Here is an 11,130-nt window from a genome sequence, read left to right as displayed (position 1 = left end):
ATAGTTTGAAGTAAATGTACATAGAATCATGTAAAGTGGAAGGCTGTTGCATAATTTTCTTCCAAGGTTATGTAAAGCGGAATTTATAGTCATGCATTTGTGTCCATTTGCATAACTCTTTGGCTACATAGAAAGGATTATGGGAATTCAACCAACCTGGAGGCTATAGACACACTTGCATACAGCACATCACACGAAGCAATGACCCTACGTGTACGTACTATGCTGACTAGTAGAAAAGTTGGCTTACACAGTAAAGGGACTGACAGCGGATTTCATCATGAAGAGGTTATCTTTGATGCACAGAAAACGGGTAAAAAAAAATACAAGCATGAGAAGAAAAGATAGCTGCAGTGGCATCCTGAGTTGTTGTTAACACTTGGCTAGCTTCTCTACAATTTTTTTTTTTTTTCTATTATGACTTTTGTCTTTTCCGGTGGGGGCTAAAAACAACACAAACAGAAACAAAATTAGCCCACATTACCAGTTGCTGCTGTACAACGAAGCAAGAATTTATTCTAAAGTCTTGACTCAGGAGAACAATTTCTCAAAAGGAGCACATATCCAAAGTTTCAAGACTCTGCCACAAAAAAAGTCAAATTATTTTAACACAGTGTCTGATCTTTTCTTGATTTGCAGCCAAGCCCAACACCTGAAGTACTAAAGTTCCCAAGTGTAGATGGAAATACAGATTTATGTAGATATTTTTCATTTCTACCTCCGTATGGGCTTTCTTTAGCTGCCTTAGTCACACAAAATATGTCTTTTATACTTTTTTACTTGTATACTTTTTTTGTGTGTGTGCCTGTTATGTACTAGCACTTCTCTTTCTGTGAAAAGACCCTGATGATGACGCTACAGCTGCACATTCACATGTAGTGAATACTCCTCCGCCTAACTCTTACACGACCTTGCAGGTTTCAACACTGAACTGGCGCATACAGCTGGCTCTGCATCAATCACTGAAGACAATATTGCTTCTGCTATCCTCACAGACATTTTCAGTAACCACTCAATTTTATTCATTCAGTGCCAAAACACAGTAGTCATCTAAAGGCACTTTACATTGTAAGGTAAAGAGCCCAACATTAAGGATGGAAAGCCAATCATGCAAATATCCTCTACAAGCAAATGGGGAGGAAAAACCCCTTTAAACAGGCACAAACCTCTGACAGAGGGATGGGGGCCATCTGCTGTGACTGGCTGGAGTGAGGAGAAAGAGAAGAGAGCAAAGAGATGCTAAACCCTTTCTTCTACAACTGTCTCCTAAATCTCTCGCTTTAAAGTGAAACAATGAAAAATTCTCCTCTAAATGTAAAGAAACAGCTCAATTTTAAATGACAAAAGAGGTAATAATGGAAGGTAGAGACGCTAATGAGAATGAAGCAACTCCCTGAGATCTCTCTCCACAAACCTCCACCTAGAATGTCACCTGAAAATTTGACGACAGAATATGCAATCAGTGTTGCAATTATCAGAATGGAGTCATCCACTCGTGTTGTTGACCCTGTTCCAGCCAAGCTGTTTGACTCCAGTACCTCTTACAGGAAGCAACCATTATAATAAAGTGTTCTCTGAGTTCTCAGGCCTCGTTCCCAGAGCTTTCATAAGAGCTGTGGTAATACTTATTCTTACTGGGACTCTTATACACCATCCCTCTAATCCCAATTTTTGGGGAAATTTAAATTAAAATATCTCCATATTCCTTTCATCTGGATGACATGTCAGAAAATTCTAATTATAAACTCCATACAGTCTAAAAAACATGCTTTTAACACAGTAAACTGTCTGAAAAACATAACTGTCTTTTGTACTCTTTTAGTCGTCCTCATAGCTAAAAATAATAGAGATACTAAAGAGCCACATTTCAAATGCAGTAATGCAAAGACACAATTTTAGCACTGACCTTTTTTTTTTTTTTTTTTTTTTAACAAGGAAATCTGTCATCCCTAAGTGCTTCTTAATTACATGCACCTAAGACTGTGATATGGATGTGCCAAACCTCATCTGTTGGCCACAGTCAGCTGACATATCTAAGAGTCTATCCTGGTGAATGACAGGAGACTGTCTTCCGTTTTCCTCAAACAAGAGTAATTGGTTCCTCACCCTACTCAGCTGAGCAGGTGTCTCCTGTCTCCGTGTCAGGGAAGGAAGAATCAAAACCACCAATCAAGCTGGCCAAATGTCTCTGAGCGACTGACTTCACTGGAGCTTCGGTGGAGAGGAAAGCAGGTGAATCTCCCTTTGCATGTGACCTTTTCCACCACACACCTTGTCAAACTCTCTGTGATGCCCCATCACTGATATAGATGCATGACAGAGCCTCTACTGTGATGTACAGATTTGACTTATTTTTTTATTTTTATTTTTTAAATGGGGCTGCTGAACAAGCTGTTAACATAACACAGACACGCTATCTTTGGATAAAATATTTGATAAAAATGCTAATAAATATAGTTCATTTGCACTCCAGCAGACATAAAGCAAAAATAACATATTAGCATTCAGCTGACCTTTGTTGGTCGCCAAAGATTTTTGTGATAAATATTTGATTATCATTTCTTGTACTTACTCTGAAGCTCACAAAAGTCTTGTGTCACCTTTCATTTCTTCATATTTTGCTAGAAAATGGGGAATTGAGTTATTGAAATGTGCACAAACATACACAGAAATACAGTACAAAAGACAAAAACAGAGTTTGTACAATTCTAACAAGGCTGAGTTGTCAGCATTTGGTACAATCATCTTTATTCTTCAGTTTCAAACTGAAGCTTTCCTCTTTGGCAGCTTTTTTTGTCATTTCTTTTAGTAGTTTTAGGAATAGTTCTTCAGGCTTCTTGAAGGACATTCAAAGCTCTTCTTTGGATCTTGGCTGCCTTTTGTTCAGTTCTCTGTCAAGATCATCCCACACTGCTTCAATAATGTTGAGGCTCTGGGGAAGCCACTCCATCACTGATAGTGTTTCATTGTGTGCTTTTCTATCCAGGTAACCACATCTGATTGTACTTTGCTATGTTCATAATTCCATCATTTATGACAAAATCCTACACCACAGGCTGAAATGCAGCCCTAAACCATGTGAGAGCCTCCACTGTGATTGGCTGTAGACACTATACGCACTGCTGTAAGTCTCTCCTGGTCTCCTTGATACATATTGGTGACAATTTGAACCAAAAATGTCAAATTTCATTACTCCTTTAAACCTCTTGCCACTGATTTTCCTTTTAGTTCTTGTGTAACTCAGTGCAGCCTTTTCTTCCTGTTTCTCTGCCTTATTAATGGCTTCTTGACAACCTCCCTTCCACTGCAATCATTTCTGATGAAGCTTCAGTAAACAGTAGATGAACTTTAGGACCAGATGCGTCTCTGAGGTCCTGTGTCAAGTCTTCGCTGGATTTATTTCCCCATTAAGCACATACCTTTCACACACGTGACACTTCTTCTTTTGTCCTCCATTTGTCCAGTTTTCCCACATTTTTTGACACACTCAACACCATGCTGACATATGCCAATTGTTCAGCTAACAGCTCTCTTTGAATCACCTTGTTATTTTTCCTGTCAAATTGTGTTATTGTTAGCACTTTTCTGTTAAAGAAATATGAATAAATTATGTGTTTTTGTGACAGACTCCTAGTAGCAAATTGCAGACCATTTAAAATTAGTTCCTTGCCAAGTTGTGAGTGATGTGCCTTTTTATGCTTGAATGAGTCATGGATCAGATTCATAGATAAGTAACACATAAAAAAAACATTACCCTGAAAATGGCCAGGCACAAGGTTTGGACTGAAAATGAGTGAAAAAGCAGACAAACTTTGAAAGACCTTTAGAAAGTCTGGAGAACAATTGATCAGAACCATTGTAAAACGTTACATAAACATCTGGCTACATGGAAAAAAAATTTAATGAGGTGAAGTATCCGGTCGTTAAGTGATGACATGACGAATCCTACTTCCGGGCCTAAAGTAGTCTGCGTTTAATATGGCTTTTGTGTTGTTAGCATCGCCCTATGACAGCTGGGATAGGCTCCAGCGCCCCCCGCGACCCTGGAAAGGATAAGCGGAAGCGAATGGATGGATGGATGGTGTTGTTAACATGTTTAATGTTATGTATTTTCTTCTATTTAATCTCAAAAAGCTCCTAAAACAGTCAGTGATCACTGTTGACCTCCCTCGGCTTTTATTACCGCTAATCATTTATTTAAGCTCAGTTTTTAAAATGGATTGGATTGGATTTATATAGCGCTTTTCAAGGCACCCAAAGCGCTTTACAATGCCACTATTCATTCACTCTCGCATTCACACACTGGTGGAGGCAAGCTACGGTTGTAGCCACAGCTGCCCTGGGGCAGACTGACAGAAGCTAGGCTGCCATATCGTGCCATCGGCCCCTCTGGCCAACACCAGTAGGCGGTAGGGTAAAGTGTCTTGACCAAGGACACAATGACCAGGACAGAGAGCCCGGGGATCAAACCGGTGACCTTCCGGTTACAGATACGCTTCCCAACCCCCTGAGCCACGGTCGCCAAGGATAACCTTAGGATGTAACTACAGCCCAGCCCATGCAGCAGCATATAAATGACTAACCTCGTATTGTGGATGGATTCTCTCAGTTGTTCTCCTGGCTGAAGTTTGGTCCTTTTACAGCATCCTGCCATGCGATTACATTTGTTCCTGACCACCGAGAACATTCACGTTAACTTTTATCGAGTGGAAAAAAAGTTAGCTTGTTTATATTATGCTAACATAGCTGTGTTGCTAGCGGTCACGTAGCACATCATTATATACCAGCTAGCCAAACTTCAGTGACCCTACAAACGTCACTGCTGTTTCGTTTTCTGTCTTCATTTATGTTGGAAGTGATAACAGAGCTGTACGTTTTAATGTGCTTCCAAAACCCCGCAGTCAGGACATGCTATATTGTATTTAGATAGAAGCTAGCGAGCTAACTTCCTGCTAACTTCTAACTGATGAGGTGGAAACATTGTAAAACAAACTATAACAGTAATTTTGATTGATTGATTGATTGAATCTTTATTTTGAACATGTTAAAAAAGTACAACAACATAGAATTAAAAGAGACAAATAAACAAAGCAAAACAAAAAGAAAACGAGCAACCACAACTACAAATAACTTTCATTTTCAAAAAGGAGCAGGAAGAAGCATGAGCTAATTTTAAAGATGATCTAAATAATACTCTAAAAAGCTGAGTGAAAGATCCACTGCTGATGTAAAAATATTGATAAGCGCAGATTTAAGATATCGAACTGCATGAATGCAAATTGGTTAACATCTTATTGTATGCATTGTGTGCCAGTAATGGTTTATTAAAAACGTGTGCATCACGTTAGAGAATGTGTTTGATAGACTGAGACATGCAGCACAGGCTCCATCATGCTGTATTAGTTCAGTGTCTTTTGTAAGTCAGAAACTGCCACGCTTTCTAATATGTCCCCATTACTAGAGCATCCAATACCTCTTTGGGACTGTTTAGTTTTTTGATTATAAGCTGGCATAAATGCAGCACTCTGTGGTTTGTAAGAATGAAATATCTTTGGCTCCTTCTGGATTTAATCTTTTTATGGAAGCAAAGTCCCTACCAAAATATTTCTCTCTCCCACTGTCTTGGTTTTGTGCTCATGCCAGTATCTCTAATAGATTAAATTTCTACGCAGACACAACCCATTCCCTTAAATCTACAATTTGATAGATGTAGTGTGGAAATAGCAGAGAGACAAATGGTTCATGCACTGGCCCTGGACCCTGATTGTGGAAATAAAAGCGGATTGTTGGGATTGTTAAGTAAATATGAAAACTGGGTCTTTTGTTACATATAATGTTCGCAGCTGGATCCAGATACATTATTTACAATATCTACTAATATAATAGTGCTTGTGTGCAAATGCGGGAAGATACATTTACCAGCAGCTCAGAAATCCACCTCTCAAAACAACAGACTGATACATACATACATAATTCTTACCACTGGCTTGTCTGCTTCACATTTCCCCCGAGCTATGTTTTGTTGTGATACTCAGTCAAATTAGCTCTGAATTCCACTGATCATCAGACTCATTAAAATGTGTTTATATTGCTATCAATTTTTCCATGGCTCAGTTAAACGGCTGCTGTACAGTCATAGTTAATGCAGCCAATACTCCATCCCTCTGAAGTTAGTGCAGCCTTCTTATTAGGACACAGTTCTACACGAACCCTGGTACATGATTTACTTTCACTTGTTACTTGTTGAGTGCTTAATAGTACAGTATTTTATGTAGACCATGTTAGTTTGCCATTGTAATTTAATGACTGAGTCCACTGAAAGTCCTCTGCACTTTAAAAAAATAAAAAACTCTTGATAGATTTATTTGCTTAGTGCAAATAATAAATCGAAAGCAGATATATAATTCAATAAATCTGGATTACATTAAGATAAATGCATCTTAGAGATTCAATTTAGGACTTGTGAGGCTTGAATTATGAAAGACGATTACTGTCTGGCTTCTGCCATGACTGTAACAGAACCGGAACTGAAAGAAGAGTTTTATCAAGACAGTTAATAGAAGTCCCTTTTATAAATAAGCGCCGCTTAAGATTACGATTAGGGGTGAGCATTTCGAGGAGGTGAGAGCTCGCTTTAAAGACTTAAAGCCAATTGAGGTCAGAAACACGGGGTATATATTTTCGTCAGCTTTGCAATTGCTGAACAGTTGCAGCTGCTGTGCAGCGATTAGCTTGACACATCATGTGGTGTGCACAAAGTGCTACCAGGCTAACAGCTGAGTCAAAAGTGGAAGGCCAGACCCTCCTAATGGGGTTTTAGAAGGAACACTTTTTCCCTCCTCTTTCACATTTTCTGTCTCTGTCTTGGTGGGTGCAAGTTAAAAGTAAAATATCCTCCCTTTAAAAGTCTCAGCGGAAAATGATTTGCATTGTATTATTCAAATTGCAGTTAAGTGCATAATTAGGGATGGGTATCCGATACCGGTGCCAAACCGGTACTTTTGAAACGGTGCCGGTGCTTAAACAGTGCTCAAACCGGTGCTTAAAGAATGGAGAACACAAAATTGGTCCAAAAACCTCCCATGTTCAGCTGTTTTTTTTGTAAAAAGATAACAATGATAGCCTTTTCTGCAGCTATAGGGCATTTATGATATTACTCTTGGCTGGAAGCAGTACTTAAACAATGGAAAAAACACAAACTTTTTTTCAAAAACCTCTCATGTTAACTGTTTTTCCACTTTTTCTTTGGTCATTTTAGCCTTTTTGGCCAGGGAGAAGGGAGTATCTGCCATCAAACAAGAAGACAGCCGCATGTAACTACGACAGTGTTTGCTAGTTCACCTTACATGCATTAATGTAATAACGTGGTGAGCCTACTTAACGTAAATTACACACGAACAACATTAAGCTACTCACGCAGAGAAGAACTGCTGCTGCTGCCATCATCATCCGTTATCTGCTGACCTCAGGTGAATGTATGGCTATTCACCCTATGCAGCGAGCTTAACATAAGAGGAGATGGTTCCAGGAACGACAGGACACATCGCTTTGTCTTTGTGTCTTTAACTGAAGACCGTTTTTTCCTCTTTTAATTTGTAAGACTGTGAACATACAGTAAAATAATACGCAAGCATCAGTATCAAGATATTTTGTAAACAACACAGAAGTTAGCAACATAGCTTTCCTTATGCTTTACATTCACCATAAACATCTTTCCTTATACGTTCAAATAACCTTTTAAGTAACATGAAAGTAACAAATCTTACAGAAAATGAAGTTAGACATTGCTTACTTACAGATTATGGCCTCAACAAACTCCCCAACAATGTACACTGGGCTTAAAGTTCGCAGCTTGTTCTCTGCTCCATGCATTTTCTCCCACTGCCTGCGTGAACTTTGCCTGCTGCTTACAACCCATCACCAAAGGGGGCAGTGTAGTGCACACCAAATAACCAAAGAAGAAGCCACAAACTGAAGGGGTAATACTGCCCACTATTGGGAAACCTGAGAAATGCGCCAGCCAAAGAAACCCAACAAAGTAACAACCGAGGGGCAGAATACGTTATAATTTCTGCTACACTGGCAGGGCTAGGGGCCAGGACTCTCCTCTTTGGTTTTTTGGGGGATGTTGCTAACTCCGGGTCCGATAACAGGCAACCCACCCGCAGTAGATGTGCACGGTGTGAGGTCTCGCAGCAAGCTATCAAATACGGCGCATTTCTCGGCTTTTAAAAAAACGCTAATCCGTCGCCAGGTGTTTCATCGGATTTGAGGTGTTACCTCCTTTGCACAGTATCAGCTTAAAGCACTTGTTGCAGGCTGCTGAGTTTGCATCTTTTGCTGTGAAGTACAGCCAGACTTTTGACTGCTTCGCCTTGGGCATTTTTAATCTGTAGCTCTCCTCTAAAAGAACATACGTACCTCGACCCGTCTACTATCCGCGAAACGTAAAAATGATTGGCTAGAATCTAAGTGTATCACAGCTCAGGAAAAAAAAAGCACCGAAATGTGCGCTGCTTTTCGGTCTGGTTACTACCGTTTATGTCAGAACCGGTGCCATGATACCGGTACCCATCCCTATGCATAATACACTCTAATTACATGGTACAGCACTGAGTGTGTTTTGAATTCATGTAATTCATTTCAGGCAGACTAATGCAGAATGAATCACACGAAATGAAAAGTTGAAGGTGGCTATTGTACAGACACAAACCTCTCCCTCTGCTTTTTGCATTTCACAGGGAGACGGGCGAAAATGTGCATTTGTGTGTGCACGTAAACATTTGAACTACTGCGTATGTGCGTGTATACGCCTCTGTTTCTGCCTCCTGGTTTGTAGCTACACACAAGGGAATCCGATGTTTGTATGTGATACCCGCACAAAGAAACATCTGCAAATTAATTCCAAGCACTGATGGACATTGTTCATCACTGAGATAGGCACTTGATTTTCAACAATCTAGCTCTTACTCGACTACGGTCTCAGTAGCCTTGATATGATAATCCTCACTCATTTGGTATGCAAAACAGGTTCACATAAACCCTAAGTGTTACATTTTAGGTATATTTTGCTTGTGTGCATATGTGTTTGAGAGGCAGGGGGGTCTGTGAAGCTGAAATAGCTACAGTTAAAGGTTCAGTGAATAAAATCTTTACTGACACATTGCAAATAATAATGTACATCTATGTGATTTAAGTTTAATGGGGATGCTGCTAACAATCAGTGAGTCAGTTGTTACGTACTGGGTGTTTGGGCTGAAAACAGCCTCTGGTTAGAAGCACAGGGGGGACTCGCATTGGAGGGGGTGTGTAGCATCATTTTGATGATGAAATATAGCTCAGGAAAGCTGGTTTGAGTACGAGATATGAGATAGTCTGGAGGCTGATCAGATGCTATAACCACAGTGCACAGTGCTCTGTATCGCCAGCTGGGAGGATTTTACAACTCTGGAGAGTTCTCAGAGCAAAAATCAATTTTATCAGGTATTTGATTTCCTCTCTTTAAACACTCACCATGTAAACAGTATAATTAAGTCATTGCAGATGACCCTGCATTTTCCCCTTCTTTTTTCTTTGTCTTTGAGCACTGCTAACAAAGCAGGAAATCTTTAACGGTCCACATGAACTGATACCTACCCACTCTGCGGTGTATTATTCATCAGTCTTTTATTCGGGCACCATGTTTTAAATACAACTGGATGTCACAGAACTGCACAGAACATTTGTTTTTATCTGTGCCTAGCTGTAGTGAGAGTTGGGTTATTACCGCTCAATGCTCACATGAGGATGCGGCGATTAGGCTTAAAAAAAACAAACAAACATGCCTACTCTGGATTTACAAGCAAAAAAAGTCAGGCAGTGCACACAGCTTCCTACACAGTTAGCTGAGGTGACACCACGGCTAAGTGGTATTAGGATGACTACAAAATTTGGACAGAATGATGCTTTAATAGGTCTTTATTAGAGCAGAAGTTTTGACTGTGTTACAGTGTCACATGTCATAGTAATAACTGTAAAAACAGCCTATTTTTGAAACCATATTTATTGGAAATTATGTTAACGGTAAAATATTTCAACCTGCAGCTCTGACTGTACAAATATTCAGGTAACGAAGGAGTTATTTACAATTCAGATTTATGTAGACTGTGTTGGTGGTGTTGCCATTAACAATGGCTTGCACAGGATGATTGACAAGTTCATTAATTAGGTGGCTTTACTTGAGAGAGTGGTGATTTGCTTTCTGTGTTACACGCACCTCTGTGCAGGTACATTCTCTCTCCGATCACTCTATTTCCTTCTATCATTATTAACGTCATTCATCATTAACCTAGCTTCTGCATCTCCTTTAATTCTGATTGGATAAGGAGGTTCACCTGGATTAATGTGACATCAGAGGGGTTTTCACCACCAGTGTCTACCTTATTGCTATGTTGCCCATCCATCCATCCATCCAATTTCTGTCACTTACCTGGGTTCAGGTTGGGGGGTGACACAGACTTGTTCCTAAGCTAGAGATATAATCTCTCCAGCAAATCTTAGGTCTGCCCCAGGGCCTCCTCCCGGTAGGACATGCCTGGAATACCTCAGCCAGAAGGCATCCAGGAGGCATTCTAGTCAGATGCTCTAACCACCTTTCGAGGTGGAGGAGCGGCTCTATTTCGAGTCCCTCTCAAGCTCCTCACCTTATCACTAAGGGAGAGGCCAGCCACAGATCTAAGGGTACTCATTTTTCTCCGCTTGTATCCACGGCCTCATTCTTTCAGTCACTACCGAGAGCTCGTGACCATAGGTGAGGGTAGGAACATAGATTGACCAGTAAATTGACAGCTTCGCTTTTAAGCTCAGCAGATCAGTACAGCATTCGCATCATCGTGGACGCCAACTCAATCCATCTGTCAGTCTCGTGCTCCACACTCCCCTCACCTGTGAACAAGACCCTGAGATATTTCTCCACCTGGTAGTAACTTGTTCCTGACCTGGAGTGGACACTAAACCCTTTTTAAGCTTCTCAAGGCTTTGGCTCTCTTTTGTATGACGTGTCATGTATTAGAGAACACTCAGTAAAAGAAAAGATGCTAGTAACATACGTCAGCCTGTAAACAGTGACGGGAGCAATGAAACACAAACTGC

This window comes from Neolamprologus multifasciatus, chromosome 2 (genome assembly GCF_963576455.1).
Source record: "Neolamprologus multifasciatus chromosome 2, fNeoMul1.2, whole genome shotgun sequence".
Classification (NCBI taxonomy): Eukaryota; Metazoa; Chordata; class Actinopteri; order Cichliformes; family Cichlidae; genus Neolamprologus; species Neolamprologus multifasciatus.
This window is presented reverse-complemented; position numbering follows the sequence as displayed.